Raw genomic sequence first — 16,895 nt, forward strand, 5'->3', positions numbered from 1 at the left:
CTTATAGAACACCGCTTGAAGGAGTCTTTATACCATGCAAATACATAGACCCGGAATGCCTCGACTGCAGTTCACTAAGGAACAGTGCCTTTTTTGTGAGGAAGATATGCTTTACCAGGCAGACTGAGCTTATAACCTGCTACAGCGCAGCATTATTAACACAAAAGGTCAGGTGTATCTTTGCATATGGCTGACCATTGTTATTGTCTTTAAGCTCTAATGCTTTGGTCATTCCAGTGTTTGCATCTGCAATCATTTTGCAGTTCTGTATTCACCAGATTTAAGTTATTGACTTCATTTCCTTTGATGCCATGAAGCAGGAGCAGTGTCAAGACGTGAGAGACTTGACTTAGAGGGGAAATTGTTTCCCCAGGTGGAGCACACATTTCCTTGCTTGTGCCAATTGGACAACTTCAAATATACATAAATAAGAATTTCACTCGCACATGCAAACGTTTTGCAGGCATCTGTATTGCTTCCTGCAGGTCTGTGCCAGATTTTCAGTCAGCTGGCATGATATCTTGCACCATAGTTAATTTGGTGCAAGGGAGGAAATTTATTGGATCATAGACTGACTGCTTGGGAATAAAGCCTATTGTCTCCAAACATGGCTAAAGTAACCTCCAAAGTGCCCAACCATTGATGCAATTATGGTAAAATCACTGCCCTGCCACCATTTGGCTTTGACAGAACAGACCAAACCCAGCCAGAAGCAAGGTTTCCACTTTAAGCTAGGTGTGTATGTTTCCTGCTGCACAGCACTCGAGCCTTCAGGAAGTTGTTAACTGCTGCTGCTGAATTATTTGTTGCAGTTTGAAACCAGTGTTGTTATAAGTTGAATTGTTACACAAGGCTGCAACAATACCTATAGCTGTCATAAGAATATCATAGTCCTTGACCATTCTGGAGAATGCAAATTGGAACACTATATATTGCAGTGATTACCTTTCACCTCCTGTAAAATCTCGCCAAGAAAAATGGTTGTAAGGCTATTGGAAATAATTGTTCAAGTATTCTAATTCAGGTGTGATGGCAGCACCACTTCTTTATTGAGGCTGTTGACAGACTGGTAAGTAAGGACTGTACGGACCATCTCAGCTTCTTGGAGGGCATGAGAGGATGTCATTCTGATGTATTTAACATTGAAAATTTAATTTTTAATGAAATTAACTCAATAGCAAGAAGTGGAATAGAATTAGAAGGCAAAGAATCTGTGTGGGTAAAGTCAAGGGACCCACAAAGGGAAAATGACCCTGATGGGAGTTATGTACAGCCTTCCTAGCATTAATCAGGATGTGGGGAAGAATACAAATCTGGAGGTAAAAAAGGATGTAAGAAAGGCACTATTACTATTATCATGGGGGCTTCAACATGCCTGTAGCCTAGGAAAATCAGGTTGTTAGTGGATCCAAGGAAAAGGAATTTGCAGAATTTCAATGAGATGAGTTTTTTTGGAGCAGCTTGTGATAGACCCCACGAAAGAACAGGCATTTAGTGATGGTGTAAAGAGGCAGACTTGTATAGGGAGCTTAAGGCGAAGGAACCGCTAGGAAACAGTAACCAGGGTATGATGGCATTTACCCTACAGTTTGAGAGAGGGAAGCTGGAATCAGATGAACCAGTATTACACTTGACTAAAGGAAACTATAAATACATGAGGGAGGAGCTGGCCAAGATGGTGGAGCACCAATGGCACGAGTTTCCAGGGGTAATTCAGGGGTAATTCAATCAAAGGAAGAGGAAAGATACTAAGGGGAAGACAAGGCAACTGTGGTTGATGAGGGAAGTCAGGGGCAGCATAAAAGCATACAATGTGGTGAAGATTAGTAGGAAGCCAGAGAATTAGGAAACCTTTTAAAAACCCTGCAATGGACAACAACAAAAGTAATAAGGAAGATGAAATATAAGATGGATTATAAAATGGAAAATGAGGTAAGATAGATAGTAACGTTAAAAAATTGCAAGAATTGTTTTAAATATTGTAAAAGGAAAGAGAGAAGTGTGGACATTGGACCACTGGAAAATGGAAGGAATGGAGAAGTAGTGGAGGGGAGCAAAAAATGTCTCTCAAATGTTGTAACTGTACCTGCATTAACCACTTCCTCTGGCAGTTAATTCCACATATGAACCACTCTCTATGTGGAAAAGTTACCCTTCTGGTTCCTTTAATCAAAATTTTCCACCTCACTTTAAAAATATACCCCCTATTTAGAATTCTCCCTCTCTGGGAAAAGAACTTTGCTATTCACCTTTTATTTTATATATCTCCATAACATCAGCCCTCCACCTCCTCTGCTCCAATGAAAAAAAACTGAGTGGGTACTTAGCATCAGTTTTCACCATGAAGACACCTGTAGCTTACCAAACTTCTTTTTAAATGTGAGGGTGTTGGTGGGCAGAGGTGATTTTAGGGTCCATGACTAAGGAGAAGGCAGTGGGAAAACTGAAAATTCTGAGGATGGGTAAATCACCTGCACTGAATTGACTGGTTCTGAAGGAGGTAGCTGAGGAGATTGTGGAGATATTGTTGCTGACCTTTCAGGAATCACTCGAGTCAAGGAGAGTCCCAGAGAAAAAATGCTAATCTATCACTCGTGTTTAAGGGAGGCAGAAGACAGGAGATTATAGGCTGGTTAGCCTTGATTGTTAAGATTTTAGAGTTTGCTGTTAAGGATAAGATTGTGAAGTACTTAAGAATGCATGGTAAAGTGGAGGTCATGCCTGACGAATCTGACAATTTTTAGAATTCTTTGAGGACATAATGAGAAAGTTAGAAAAAAGAAAGCCAATGGTCATGGTCTGTTGCATTCCCAGAAGGCCTTGACAAACTGTCACACAGGTGGCTGCTAAATAAGACAAGTCCATGGTGTTATTACAGAGTCAGTGTCGTATAGCACGGAAACAGACCCTTCGGTCCACTTATCCATGCTGACCAAGTTTCCCAAACACAACTAGTCCCATTTGCCTGCATTTGGCCCATATTCCTCTGAACCTTTGCTATTGATGTACCTGTCCGGATGTCTCTCAAATGTTGTAACTGTACCTGCATTAACCACTTCCTCTGGCAGTTAATTCCACATATGAACCACTCTCTATGTGGAAAAGTTACCCTTCTGGTTCCTTTAATCAAAATTTTCCACCTCACTTTAAAAATATACCCCCTATTTAGAATTCTCCCTCTCTGGGAAAAGAACTTTGCTATTCACCTTTTATTTTATATATCTCCATAACATTAGCCCTCCACCTCCTCTGCTCCAATGAAAAAGGTCCCAGCCTATCCAGCCTCTCCTTATAACTAAAACCCTCCAGTCCTGGCAGCATCCTGGTAAATCTTTTCTGCACTTAGCTGACCAGCAGAATGGAGAGAGAAGAGATAAAAGTGGCAGCTGGTGACTTGTAGAGGTCTACAGGGGACGGTGTTGGGACCACGGCTATTCACATTGTATGTCCATGATCTCGATGGATGAACTAACAGTTTGCAGGTGATCCAAAGATAGGTGTAAAGACAGATAGTGTTGAGGAAATGGGGAGGCTGCAGCAGGACTTGGGCAGGCTTGGAAAGTGGACAGAGAAGTAGCAGATGGAATACAATGTGTGAAAATATAAGGTTTTATGCACTTTGGCTGGAAGAATAGAGGCTTAGACTATTTTCTAAATGGAGAAAGGCTTAGAAAATCTGAAGCACAAAGAGGCTTGTGAGTTATCATTCAGGCTCATTTGGCAGTTGGGAAGTCAAATATAATGATAACATTCATTTCAAGAGGACTTGAATACAAGAGCAGGGATTTACTGCCGAGGCTTTATAAGGCTCTGGACAGACCACATTTGGAATATTGAGCTGTTTTGGGTGCTGTATCTGAGGAAGCATGTGCTAGCCTTGGACGGGATCCAGAAGAGATTCACAAGAATTATCCTGGTGCTGAAGGGCTTGTCATATGAGGAGCAGTTTAGGACATTGAGTGTGTACTCGATAGAATTTAGGAGATGAAGTGGAGGGGACGGGACTGATTGAAACACTGAGAGGCCTGTGGAGAAGAGATCTTGCCACTAGGAGGAAAGAGTAGGACCCATTCTCAGAGTGAAGGGACGACCCTTCAGAACTGAAATGAGGAATTTTTTTCAGCCAGAGGGTGGTGACTCTGTGGAACTTATTGATATAGAAGGCTGTGGAGACAAAGTTATCGAGTGTCTTTAATATAGAGAGCGAGATCGGTTCTTGATTAATAAGGGCATCAAGAGTTATAGGGAGAAGGAAGGAGAATGGGTTTGAGAAATGTTTCAGCTGTGATCGAATGGTGGACCAGACTCATTGCATTAAATGACCGAATTCAGCTTCACCGTGGGCGGCACGGTGGCACAGTGGTTAGCACTGCTGCCTCACAGCGCCTGAGACCCGGGTTCAATTCCCGACTCAGGCGACTGACTGTGTGGAGTTTGCAGGTTCTCCCTGTGTCTGCGTGGGTTTCCTCCGGGTGCTCCGGTTTCCTCCCACAGTCCAAAGATGTGCGAGTCAGGTGAATTGGCCATGCTAAATTGCCCGTAGTGTTAGGCAAGGGGTAAATGTAGGGGTATGGGTGGGTTGCGCTTCGGCGGGTCGGTGTGGACTTGTTGGGCCGAAGGGCCTGTTTCCACACTGTAAGTAATCTAATATCTTCAGGTCTTAGGGGTATATGTAGTAAGTTATTGGAATTCCTCATCCAGAAGTTCTTAAATAATCAGCCTTATTTGGAGTCATTGAGGTGTTCAGCACGGAAACAGACCTTTTTGTCCAACTCGTCCATGCTAAATTAATCTAGTCCCATTTGCCAGCATTTGGCCCATATCCCTCGAAGCCCTTCTGATTCATGTACCCCTCCAAATGCATTTAACTTATTATTTTACCAGCATTCGCCACTTCCTGTGGCAGCTCATTCCACATTGCACCACCCTCTGCATGAAAAAGTTGCCCTTTGAGTCCCTTTTAAGTATTTCCCCTCTCACTTAAACCTATGCCCTCCAGTTTTGGACTTTCCCACCCTTGGGAAAAGACTTGGCTTTCCAAGGGGGAAAGACCTTGGCTATTTAACCTATCCATGTCCCTTCTGATTTTATAAACCTCTAAGGACACCCCCTCCACCTCTAACACTCCAGGGAAAATAGCGGCAGCCTAATTAGCCTCTCCCTATAGCACAAACCCTCCAACCCTGGCAACATACTTGTAAATCTATATGAATGTCCTTTGTTTCCTGCAGTAATAATGCTGTTAAGAAACCTGAAGTTTCAAGTCTAATGATATGAATTCTCTCATGTCTTTACAGATAAATCTGCCCATGTATCATGTAGAATGTAAATCAATAATTTCATAGGGTACTGAATAAAATATAAATGTAGTATGTAATGACATCTCTACTGAGGAGAAACATTACTTCTGTTTGATTCCTTTATTGTGTCTTGCCTGAACAGCAATGTAGAAATTTAAATGTAGAACCTGCAGAGATACGTCGGCCTGACTGGGTGCTGCTCTGCTCTGGTTTGAATTCTATAGCATACTGGCCCATGTACCTGCTATTTGAGGCAGTAAAAATGTGCCTTCTATTGTATATAACCATAAATGCACAATGACATGCAACTGTTCTGCAATTTTTGTTGGGCTCTTGGTGGAATGGGTTGGTCCCCAGTCACCCTGTACAATGATTTTTTTTAAAAAAAACAGCTTACCTCTAGAGTCTTTGATGTTCCCATTATTCTTTTAAAGATCAATTGGTGGCTGAATTAATTTCATCAATCCATGACCAAATATCGAGCGTTCTATTATTATAGAATCCAAGGTCTCTAAAGTTTTCAGCTTTATTTTTACATTGTTTTGGAATTCAGTTGAGCCTCATGATGTTTGGGTCTTTGAACAAATGTTACGAGTCATAGTCATAGAGATGTATAGCATGGAAACAGACCCTTTGGTCCAACCTGTCCATGCTGACCAGATATCCCAACCCAATCTAGTCCCACCTGCCAGCATCCGGCCCATATCCCTCCAAACCCCTCCTATTCATATCCCCATCCAAATCCCCATTTCACTATAAGTTAATAGGTATTTGTAGAAAGTAGCTAAGCACAAATATATTCTAGAAAAACTGTTAATGCTGTGAGTAGTAATAAGTGTTTTGAATGTAAATGGGTCAGTCAGCTCCTGACCTCATTGCAGCCTTAGTTCAAAAATAGACGAAAAAGCCAAATTCTAGACATGAGGTAAGATTGACAATTCCCAACATCAAGTTTGTTGTCAAGGAGTCCTAGCAAAACCAGGTAATTGGAATCCGAGGGGAAACTCATCACTGTTGGAATTGTAACTAGCACAAAGAAAAGTGCTTATAGCTGTTGGAGGTCGATCATCTCTGCAGGAGTTCCTACTTCTGATCAATCTATTCAGAGATATTACCATACACCTCTGGAGCAGGTGGGACTTGTTCAGAGGCAGGACATTATTACATTACATCACAAGCGTGGTTCCTTAGGGTAGTGTCCTAGGCCCAACCATCTTCAGCTGTTTCATCAATCACTTTCCCTCAGTCATAAATGGAACTTTTGATTATTGCATAAGGTTCAGCAACATCTGATACTGAAGCAGGCCATGTCCAAATGCAGCAAAAACTGGGAAATGTCCAGGCTTGGACTGAAAAGTAGCAAAGGACATTGCATCTCGCAGATGCCAGGCAAAGACCATTCCAATATGAAACAAGCTAACTATCGCCTCTTGGCATTCAATGGTATAACCGTTATTGAAATCCTCCCACTATCAACATCCTAGGTATTACCATTGATCGGAAACTGAACTGGCTAACCATAATGGTTGATTTATTTGTTGTCACACATATCAAAGTAGAGTGAAAAGCTTTGTTTTCAAGCAGACCATAGTAAGCAAGGATGTACAAAGCAAAGAGACCTAGAACCATACAGGTTACATTGCACAGGGTGTGAACTGGGGGAGTCAATGTTAGCAAGATCAGCATTATTTGAGGCTAGAGAATCCATTCATCAAACTAATAATGGCCAGGAAGAAGCTGTTTCTGAACTCTGTGTGTGTAAGTACAAGCTTCTGTATCTTCTGCCTGACTGAAGAGGTTGTAGGAGATCGTTATTGGGGTGCGATGGGTCTTTGATGTTGGCAGCCTTATTATGTGGTAGCAAGCTGTGTAAATGGAGTACATGGACGGAAGGTTGGCTTCCGTGATGGTTTTGGCTGTGCACAACTTTCTGTGGTTTCTAATGGTCCTGGACAGAGCGGTTGCCATATCAGGCAGTTATGCACTTGAATGGTATGCTTTCAGTGATGCCGCTGTAGACCTTGATGAGGGTCCTTATGGACATGCCAATTTTCTGAACCACCTGAGGAAGAAGAGGTGTTTTTGTGCCTTCCTGACCATCCCATCTACATGGCAAGTTCAGGACAGATGGTCAGTTATTGTCACTCCGAGGAGCTTGACACTCTCCACCTCCTTTAGCTCAATTCTGTTGATGTAGATCGGGGTGTATTATCCTCCTCCCTTTCTGAAGTCAATGGTCAGTTCTTTAGTTTTGCTGAAGTTGAGAGGTTGTTCTCCTTGCACCACATCACCAAGCCATTCTGTTCTTTGACTGATCATTGTTAGATATCTGCCCAACTATGGTGGTGGTGTCAGTGAACTTGCAGATGACATTTATTGGGAAATTAGCAATACAGTAGAGGTCTGAAGGTGCATCCCTGGGGGTTCCAGTGTTGTGTTATTCTGGAAAAGGTACTGTTGTGTGTCTTCACTGATTGCGGTCTGTGGGTAAGAAAGCTGAGGATCCAGTTGCAGAGAGCAGAGCTGGCACCAACGTCACAGTATTGAGATCAGTGTGGGGGGGGTGGGGAATAATGGTGTTGACTGCAGCTTCGCCTTCAATGAGCAAGAGTCTAATGTAGGTATCCTTGTTGTCTAGATGTTCCAGGGATGAGTGCAGAGATGTGATATCCGCTGTGGACCTTTCATGATGGTAGGCAAATTGTAGGGGATCTAGGCAGGCTGGGAGACTGGAGTTGATGGGCCATGACCAGCCTCTCAAAGTACTTCACGATTATTGAGGTCACAACCACTGGGTAGTAGTCATTAAGGCAAAATGCATGTGCTTTCTTAGGTACAGGGATGACGGTAATCTTGGAGCAGATGGGGACTTTGTCTTGTAGGAGGGAGAGGTTGAAGATGTTGGTGAATACCTCCACCAGTTGGTCCGCATAGGATCCGAGTATTTGGCTGGGGACAGCGTTCACGTTGTCACTTTCCTTGGGTTGACTCCTGAAAAACTAATCTGATATCTGCAGCGGTGACTGAGAGAACTGGTCTACCTGGGGCTATCAGGACAGATGTCACTGTATTGCTGGCACTCTGCTCAAACCGAGCATAGAAAGTATGGAGCACATTAAGGAGGGATGTATCTTTGTCTGTTATCTTGCTCTGCTTCATTTTGTATCCCATACTGTTGTTTAGGCCTTGCCATCAGTGAGAGTCTATTTCATGGGTTTGGGCCTCTAATCTGGTCCAGTACTGCCTCTTAGCATCCCTGATGACTTTGCGGAGGTCATATCTGGATTTTCTGTATTGGTCTGGGTCATCTGACTTGAATGTTGCCTGCCTGGTCTTAAGTAGGGAGTGGATTTCCTGATTTAACCAATGTTTACAGTTGGGAAACTTTTGGATTGACTTCTTTGGTATGCAGCCATCCACACATTTGCTATTGAAGTTCTTGTCAATGGTGGCATACTCGGGGGATCCAAGATGGCGGCGACCCAGCAAGACTGAGTCCACAGTGCTCTACCCAAAACTTGGGAAAAGTGGGCTATCCACCCCCACCACACTCACTAAACCATTTATAATAGTTGTTAACCTTAAATAGTTACCTATTAGTACATTTAACTAGCTGGAAAATGAGTAAAGGGAAGGGAACAGGCGGCTCTAAGAAAGCAGGGACCCCTCCCCCACCCTCTCCCTCTTCAGCTGCAACAAAGGTGTCTTCAGCTACTTCAGGAGATTTACCAATGAAGATGAGCTTTGAGGAGATGTTTGCCAGGTGGGAGGCGAAGATTGATGCTTTTATCGAAGTGCTTCTCTGCTCTGCCGAGACTCAATCAGCCGAGCTGCAGAAGCAGGGCAGAGACATTCAGGAATTGGAGTGCCGAGTCAGAGAGGTGGAGTCGAAGGCCGCAGCCTCAGAGACTGGGATAAAATCAACAGCCGACCACATCCGTTTTCTCGAGAATCAAGTCCAGAACCTAGAAAACCACATTGATGACCTCGAAAATCGATGTCGTAGAAAAAATATTCGGTTGTTGGGCCTGCCCGAGCAGGAAGAGGGAGGTCAGCTGACAGCATTCATAGAGCATTGGCTGCCACAACTTTTAAATCTGCATAATGGATCAGGCCAGGTAAGGGTAGAATGGGCCTACCGGGTCACAGTACGTGGGCCCGGCTCAACCCAGCGCCCACGCCCGGTCCTGTTCCAGCTGCAGAGCTATAGGGAGAGGCAGATGCTCCTGGAAGCCTCAAGAAATCTGGGAAAAGATCCCCAAGCTATGACCCACAAAGGATCCAGGATCATGCTGTTCCAGGACTTCTCCCCAGCTTTGGTCCGAAAGAGGAAGGCTTTCGATGAGGCGAAGAAGCGTTTAAGGGACTTAAATATCCAGTACTCCTTACGATATCCAGCGACGCTACGCCTTAGCCACGAAGGATCCATATATAACTTCGGATCACCGGAGAAGGCTAAGGAATTCTTGGACTCTCTTAAATAAACTGTAAGAGATTGTGGACGCTGGTCTGCCTTTCCCATCATTTTGGTTTACATCCCTTCATCTTTTCTTATCTTTCCCCCTATGTGTGTATGTGTGTGTGTATATATATATTATATATATATATATATATATATATGTTGGGGCGTTTGGTTAATGTTGATGGGGAGAGGTGGTTACCTTATTCTATTTTACTTCTGTTTTTAGGAGCGGGGTTGTTTTTCTTTCCCCTGTTATTTTGTGGTATTATATTTAAGTATTACATGTTGAGATTGTAATCTTATAGTTATATATGGTATTAATATTCCCAAATATATTTAGATGTGGGTATGGGTGGGGGTGGGGTGTTCACTGTTAACTCTAGCTTTATATTATATTTGAATTCTCCTCATTTTATTGAGGAACACCTGGGTCAAGGGTGGGGCACTGGTTGGAAGAGGGTAAGATGGACTGTGGGAGAGGAAGTGACGCTCCCTGGGAACAAGGGAGAAAATCTCCAATTCGGAAAGTTTTATATTTTTTATACTTAGGAAGAGTTTTTTGTTATATTGTTTTGAGTGTATCAGAGAATCTTTACTTTTGTAAATCTTGTATGCTCCATGCTCGGGATGTTCTAGATAGGATTTCCCCTCCCGAGGGGTCTCGGATCTGTCCAGATGATTATGGCTGAACAGTCGGTTAAGTGGTGCACCTGGAATGTCAGGGGGAGTAATTCGCCAGTTAAAAGGAAGAAAATATTATCAAATCTTAAGAAGGAGAGAGTTGATATAGCTCTCCTACAGGAGACACACCTGTCGGATAAAGAACACTTAAAATTACGACAGGGCGGATTTGATCAGGCCTTTTTTTCCTCTTTTAATTCAAAAAGCAGGGGAGTCGTTATCCTTGTCCGGAAGAACTTCCCTTTGAAAATTCTAAATCAGATAAAAGACGAATCTGGACGATATATTTTGATTAAAGCCCTCATTTATGGAGAGGAATATGGGATCTTAAATGTATACTGCCCCCCGGCACACCCCTTTAAATTCATAACGGAAGCTTTTTCAAAACTGATGGCCTTTGGTGCCCGTCATACAATTATAGGGGGAGACTTTAATTGTATTATGGATCTGGAAATAGACAGGATTCCCAAGAGTGCCGCTGGAGTATCTCCCAGATCTAGACAACTGGCGGACCTGAATAAAGAATTAGGATTGGTAGATGTATGGAGATGTCTCCATCCACAGGGTAGAGATTTTTCTTTCTACTCTAATCCACATAAATGTCACACAAGAATTGATATGTTTTTTGCCCCATCGATTTTTCTAAACTCTATAGCAACCTGTAAAATAGGTACTATAGCAATCTCTGACCATGCCGCTGTATACATGGAAACTAAGGTAAAGAACAATGGGACATCTGCTCAGCATTGGCGTATGGACCCCTTCCTGATAAAAGATAGCAAATTTTTAAAGTACTTCTCCCAAGAACTTAAAACTTTTTTAGAAATTAATACTGGTACGGCTAGCAATCCGTCAATGATGTGGGAGACCATCAAAGCTTATGCACGAGGTTTGATCATCTCCTATTCAGCGACCCAGAGGAAAATGAAGGGAGAGCAACAGCGTCTGCTCGAAGCTCGCCTAAAAGCAGCCGAAACAGCATACGCTGATAGACCTTCTATCACAAAATTGCAGAGGATTACAGCTCTTAGGACAGCTTTAAACACCGCGCTTACTCAAACGGCTAAAAGAGAAATATTATTTGCGAAACAAAGATTATATGAATATGGCGACAAACCGGGTAGATACTTAGCATTTCTTGCAAAGAAAAAGAAAGCCCCTCAAACTATTCCGACCATCAAGGAAAGTACAGGTACCCTGACTCATGATCATAAAAAGATCAATGCGACCTTTAAAGAATTTTATTCTGAACTATATAGATCGCAGGATTGTGAAGATAGGATTAGGAGGATGCAGTCATTTTTTAAAAATTTGACCTTCCCGGGCCTGACTCCAGAACAGGTGTCGGCCCTAAATACCCCTTTAACAGTCCAAGAAATACTTGAGGCAATTAGGCAACTTCAGAGCGGAAAAGCACCGGGCCCGGATGGTTTTCAAGCTGAATTCTATAAAGAATTTACAGGAATATTGGTTGACCCACTTATGGATATGTATAATTTTGCGCATAGTCAGGTCTGTCTCCCGCCCACGCTGAAAGAAGCAAATATTTCTCTTATCCTCAAAAAAGGAAAAGACCCAGAAGATTGTGCATCTTACAGACCAATATCCTTACTAAATGTAGACTTTAAAATTCTCTCAAAAATGTTAGCACTAAGACTAGAAAGGGTACTGCCATATATTATAAAGGAGGACCAGACGAGATTTATTAAGGGCCGCAGATCATCCAATAATATCAAAAGGGTCTTGAGTATGATCCAAGCCTGTCATCAGGGAAAGATACCAGGAGTAGTAATTTCATTGGATGCGGAAAAGGCATTTGATAGGGTTGAATGGTCATATTTATTTTACACATTGGAAAGGTTTGGCGTTGGACAGGTGTTTACCAAATGGGTTTCAACATTGTATAATGACCCCAAAGCAGCTGTTACTACTAATGGGTTAAGATCGGATGGCTTCAGTGTGGGTAGGGGCTGCCGTCAAGGATGTCCTCTTTCACCATTGTTGTTTACACTGATAATCGAACCATTAGCAGAAGCCATCCGGACTGATCCTAATATAACGGCCCCGAGGATTGGTACAGGTAAACACAAAATTACCCTCTATGCAGATGACGTTCTCTTATTCCTCAGTAATCCTTTAATGTCAGTGCCTCGTCTAATTCAAGTTATTAATACATTCAGTGCATTCTCAGGCTATAAAATTAATTTTTCAAAATCGGAAGCTATGCCAATGGGTGGTCTGGCTATGATACCCCACTTAATGGACGGATCCCCTTTTCCCTTCCGTTGGTCCCTGGAGGGCTTCTTATATTTAGGTATTTTTATCACGCCAGTATTTGATCAGCTGTATAGGGCTAATTTTGTACAATTAATGGAAAGGATAAGGCAGGACCTCCAGCGATGGAGAGACCTTCCGATTTCCTGGCTAGGGAGAATAGCATTAATTAAAATGAATGTTCTGCCCCGTCTCTTATATCCTATGAGAATGCTCCCGCTGATGCTGCCAAGGCTAGCCCTACGTAAATTATATGGCTGGTTGGGCTCCTTTATTTGGAACCATAGACGGCCCCTTATTAAGCTGAAGAAGCTACAGCTTCCACAGGCAAGGGGAGGACTGGACTTCCCAGACTTTAGGAAATATCAGTTAAGCTCCCTACTAAGTTACATAGCTGATTGGGTTTCATCTGATCCACAATCAATTTGGCTGGATATCGAAGCCTCCCAAGTAAAATACCCACTTATTAACCTTTTATTTTCAGATAAGAGGAAAATCATTACAGACCACTGTAAAAATCCCATAATATTAAACACAATTAAGGCCTGGAATATAATGTGGCAAAATGAGGGTAACTCACATAAAACATCCCCCCATGCACCAATAGTAGGCGCATGGGGATTCCAACCGGGGATTACAGATGCCACCTTTAAACTCTGGAGATCCAGGGGCATCTCATGCTTAGGGGACCTATTTAAAGATGGGATCCTGATGTCCTTTGAGCAGCTGCGTCTGAAATTCGGAATACCTAATGGGGATCTCTTTCGATACTTCCAAGTTCGAGATTATATACAGAGGAAGACTACATTAATAGATAGTCTTTATAAATCAGACAGAGAACGTAATGTCTTACGACCAGCGGGGGCATCCTCCGTTAGTACTATATACTATTTGCTACATGATGGAGTCTCATGGATGACCTGCTTAAAACATGGGAGCAGGACTTGGGGCTAGAAATCTCTGAGGATATGTGGAATGACATTTGGGAAAATGCTAGAAGAATTGCTATCTGTAACAGAACTCAGGCTATCCAACTAAAGATACTTCATAGGGCCCATATAGCTCCAGCTCGACTGGCAAAATTTAAGGCAGGAGCATCTCCAATGTGTCCTAAATGCAAAATAGAGGTGGGTACTCTTGTACATTGTCTGTGGACTTGTCAGAAAATCCGCAGATACTGGACTAAAGTGGCAAATACCCTGACAGAAATTTTAGGAACGGAAATTAGGGTGGACCCTGTATCTCTCCTTTTGGGCTTTTCGAACCTCTCATCTCTGGATATGCATGGGAAGAGACTATTTTCTATTCTCTCTTTCTGTGCAAGGAAAAATATTTTGGTGAACTGGGTGGCTGAGGGCCCCCCTGGACTTTCAAATTGGCACAGATTAATTATGGAATATATCCCCCTTGACTTCCTCACAAATATGGTGCACCGAAAGACTGAATTATTTTATAAAATATGGCAGCCCTTTTTGAATTATATAAATGCAGATATTTCGGCTATCCTAACAAGGGCTTTTATTTAGTGAAGATTTCAGACCGGGCTGCTCCGGGGCCCCTTGGGAGAGGAATCCTGCGCGAATACGGGTTTTATTATATTTGATGTTTATACATTCCGAGCATGTAAGAGACTTAGGTATACACTCTGGTTAGTTATAGGTTAGATTAGTAGAAAGTTGAGTTTTTTTTTTCTTTCTTTTTTCGTTTCTTTTTTTTTCTTTTTCTGTTTTCTTTCTTTCTCTTTTCTTTGTTAAATTATGACTATTGTATATATGATTTAATTGTACATCAATGTTTGTATTTGAGAGTTTTGTTTATTTTTGTAAATTTGCAAAAATGTTAAATTTCAATAAAAATATCTACAAAAAAAAAATGGTGGCATACTCATCTCAGTTATCTGCTGATTTCTTGAACATGGTCCAGTCCACTGATTCCAAGCAGTTCCGGAGACTGTCTTCCACAGCCTCCATCAGCATTGTACTTCCTTTTATGAAGGGTCCTCCTGTTTCAATTTCTGCTTGTAAGCTGGGAGGAGGTTCACAGTGCTGTGATCTGATTTTCCAAAGTGTGGGTGAGGGATGGAACAGTAGGCTTCTTTGCATTTGCAGCAATGGTCCAAGATGTTTGACTCTCTGGTGGGGCAGGAGATGTGTTGGTGGTACTTTGGCAGCACGCTCTTTAGGTTGGCCTGGCTGAAGTTGCTAGCCATAATGAATAGGGCCTCTGGGACTTTTGTCTCTAGAGTATTTATGGTGATGTAAAACTCGTCTAAGGCATTCTTCACATCCGCATGGGATAGTATATAAACTGCTGTCAGGATGGCGGAGGTGAACTTGCATGGTGGGTAATCAAGACAGCATTTTACTGAAAGGCATTCTAGGTCTGGAGAGCAATCGCTTGCCAGGGTCGCTGTGTTCAAGCACCAGCAGGTGTTGATCAGGAAGCATACCCCAAAGCCCTTCGCCTTGCCTGAGAACACCATGTGATGTATGGAGAACCTGTCAGCTTATAGGGCACATTCAGCAATGGCAGAGGTGAGTTAAGTCTCCACGAAGCAGAGCACATAACAGTCTCTCAGTTTCCTCTGGTACGGAGGTCCAGATCTGAGTTCATTGATTTTGTTTTCAATAGCCGGGATACTTGCTAGGAGTGTGCTGGGAGAAGGGTCATTTAAATACGGTGGCTACAAAAGCAGGTCAGAGATTAGAATTAGAATTAGAACCAGAATCCCAACAGTATGGAAACAGGCCCTTCGGCCCAACAAGTCCAGACCTACCCTTCAAAGAGTATCCCATCCAGATCCATTCCCCTACCCTATTACTCTACACTTCCCCTGACTAATGCACCTAACCTTCACATCCTTGAACACTATGGGCAATTTAGCTTGGTCAACACCTAACCTGCACATCATTAGGAATCTTGCAATGAGTAACTCTTCCCCTGACCCCCAAAGCTTGTCCATCAGCTACGAGGCACAAGTCAAGAGTGTGATGGAATGCTCTCCGATTGTCTGGATGTGTGCCACAACATTTAAGACGTTTGACAGCATCCAGAACAAAGCAGGCTGTTTGACCTATATCCACAAACATTCGCTCCCTTCCAGAAGTCCATGATAGCAGTGGCTTCTAGAAGCAGAAGCCATAAATCGATGTGCACATTGATTGTATAAAGAGCTTCCCAGCCTTTGCATGGCAAAGTGACTTAGAGCAAATATCACTCCTTACAAACACTTTCCAAATCAATGACCACTACCACGTATAAAAGGAAGAATGCAGCTGACACTTTGAGATCTCACCATCTACATGTTGTCTTCCAAGCTGCTCAACAGCTTGACGTTTTCTTTTCAGTATTGCTGGGTGAAAATTCTGGAACCCTTTCCTTGATAGCATTATAAACCTTAGCAGTTCAAGAAGTCAGCTCCACACTACCTTCTCAAGGGCAATTGGAGATGGGCAATAAATGCTAGTGCAGCCAAAACTGACATCTGTTCAATGAATTTTAAAAAAACCTTGAACTGAACATCATTTTGTAAAATGCATATACATCCCACCTATTTTCTAGAAAAAGTCAAACCACCTTTTAAAAATACTTGCACTAAATGTCATTATTAAATATTTTAATGTATATGTATGCAGTGCTAGCAATAAAAGCACATAGGTTGCCTAAGGTTTCTTGGCATGATGTTTGGGGAAAATGAAGGTTTGAACAGTGTGTTAATCATAGAAGTAGTGGAATGGCAAGAAATGGAAGGTATAGGAAGCTTTTCTTAGTGTTGATCCATTATTATAAAAAATAGGATGTTTACATAGGAACAGTAAGAGGCCATTCAACCCTTCAGGCTCGGATAGCCATTCAGTGAGATACTGGCTGATCTGTGATCTAATTCCATATATCTGCCTTTGTCCATATCCCTTCATAACTTTTTGCTTCACAAAAAAAAATTATCTCCAATTTACGTAAACAACTGATACATCATCCACTGATGTTTGGAACCTTCTTCCACATACTCTACCACCCTTTGTGTGTAGAAATGCTTCCCAACAGTCTTCTGAGTGGTCTGGCCCTAATTTTAGACCATGCCCCTAGTTCTAGAGACCCTAATCAATGGGAATACTTTACCTTTATTTATCGTGTCTTTTTCTGTTTAATATCTTGAAGATTTCAATCAGATCACCTCC

At 42.4% G+C, this 16,895-nt stretch overlaps 1 protein-coding gene across 1 annotated transcript in view; it reads left to right on the forward strand.

The window, feature by feature from the left end:
- The window catches only part of ppme1 (protein phosphatase methylesterase 1), a 58,011-nt gene that overhangs the window by 32,010 nt on the left and 9,106 nt on the right, over window positions 1-16,895 (forward strand). The gene's annotated exons all lie outside the window — the stretch shown is intronic.

The sequence above is a fragment of the Hemiscyllium ocellatum genome, chromosome 6, assembly GCF_020745735.1.
Source record: "Hemiscyllium ocellatum isolate sHemOce1 chromosome 6, sHemOce1.pat.X.cur, whole genome shotgun sequence".
NCBI lineage: Eukaryota > Metazoa > Chordata > Chondrichthyes > Orectolobiformes > Hemiscylliidae > Hemiscyllium > Hemiscyllium ocellatum.